We start from the raw sequence: 2,118 nt of genomic DNA, 5'->3' as shown, positions 1-2,118 counted from the left end.
GTAAACAGAGATAATACTTTATAAGCTTCCATTAATACCAATCATGGGTTTATACAATACAATCGTAATTATTATTAGGTATATCCGTAAAAAAAGGTTTATTGTGCGTCGCTAACAACCAACGAAACCCTACATTTGTTTCTATTGGCTATTTCCTAATGATCTAAGATAGTGAACTAATGATAATAATTGTATAAACGCACTATGAATGAAATAAAACAATGGGCATGTAAATAAGTCTGCCAAAAATTAAAATTAATCTCTTGAAATATGAAAAATTGTACACTTCCTGTTATTTATCTGCACTTAAGTGACAAATTTATAAAAAAACGATTAGTTTTTTGATGTTATATGATTTATGATAAGTGATTTGGTTATGAAAATAAATTAAAGCTGATATAGCTTTTGAAAAGAAAGTACCATAGGTAATATAAGAGTATTTCATCATTTTTAATGCCATTACAAATATATTTATAAGTAGGTAACTAAATGGAGGATGCTCATTTACGATGTAGAAACTTTGTCGTTCTTGACAATGAAAGTGTACAGGGTGTTCCAGATCGAGTGGGATTATCCTCATTTATATTTCTTTATTTCTAATGTTCGATAATCGTTAAACTGTTACCTACATTTTCGAATATATATACTCATACATGATCACTTAACGTACAGGCGTCAAGTGGCGCGTAATACAAACAATAAAATAACAATATATCAACAAATAACCAGTGTAAAAGATAAAATTAACGGAAGTTCAATTTAACGGAAGTTCACAGAAGCGTTAACATCTTAATCCGTTAAGCAAAATCGTTAACTTCATTAATTAACGATTAACAAATTGGCGAGTTAATACTCATCTATGTCTATTATCCAGCTTGGACCCCACCATCAATAAGAACTTGTCCAAGGCATTCTCTTTGTCGGTACCCACTTGCGCCGTCTCGTTCAGTCGCAAATCGCATTTTGGTGGATTTCGCTAAAAAAATTCCACAAAATACTACTCAATTTTTGGGGAACTTCTCATAGCTCGACCAAAGCTATAGAAAAAATTGAAAAATAACCACGTTAGTAAACCACGCTCGGAGATGGCGCCCAGATGTCGCCGATCTCACTCTGTCACTAAAGTTGTTAATTACACGGCCCCGGTATATACATGACGTACACTCCTCCTTTTCTACAAACTGTCTTCTACGGACCTTCATTTGCTAACAGCCAGCCACTAGCCAGCCGGCCAAAAAGAGATTACCTTTTTACATAAATAAATTTGCAAAAATTCGCTACAAACAAGGCTCTATTTCCATATGTCTACAAAAAATGTTATATTTCCATTTAATTCTGCATTGAATACATATCCTTCCTACGGGTTCCGCCCACGCCAGCCCTTGCACAACGAGCGTCTCCACCTGAATAAATGCATGTTGCTTTTCGCCACTTAAGGAGCGTTTCTTATATTTAAAAAATGGAATTATTTAATGGATGTAGATATAGTGTGTTTTTTAAGTTCCCAACCTTGATAGCCAAAATGTAAAAATCCGATCTTCAAACGTCAATAAAACATGACATTTCTCAACAAATTTAATGACATAAAAGTTTGACTTTTTAGACGCATGTGCGTTGGCATTGGAATTGGAAGTGTATAAAAAAGTTCTCGTTGCCATTGACAACGTCAGACTGCATATAATGGTTATTTGTACCTACTAGTTTTGAGAGCGATACTTTTTTTATGAATTTGCAGTTTGATTAATGAGGGCAAAGCCAGAGTATTTTTAACAAGTTGAATAAGTAGTACCTATATCTACAGTGTGTCCCAGATCGCGTGGGATTGCATGGGTAACTTTGTTATTTAATTGTAATTTTTTTTTAATTCATCACAGCCTACTTGATTAAAATATAAAAACCGTTGATATAACTGGTATCTTATTTTCAATCTTATGTTATTATAGCTCGTTGAAAAGAGAATTAAAAAATCTATCAAATAATCTAAAAATCCCATATAGCGCCTATTTAACTTCAGGAAGTTGGTAAATGTTCCTCAAAAGTAGCAATCTTGAATTTTTTTTTGACATCAATTCTAAATTAAGCGTATCAAAGACAGTCACTTTTATATAAAACTTTTTT

The sequence above is a fragment of the Photinus pyralis genome, unplaced genomic scaffold (genome assembly GCF_008802855.1).
Source record: "Photinus pyralis isolate 1611_PpyrPB1 unplaced genomic scaffold, Ppyr1.3 Ppyr1.4_LG1, whole genome shotgun sequence".
In the NCBI taxonomy this organism is placed as follows: Eukaryota; Metazoa; Arthropoda; class Insecta; order Coleoptera; family Lampyridae; genus Photinus; species Photinus pyralis.
Note: the sequence above shows the minus strand (reverse complement) of the source record.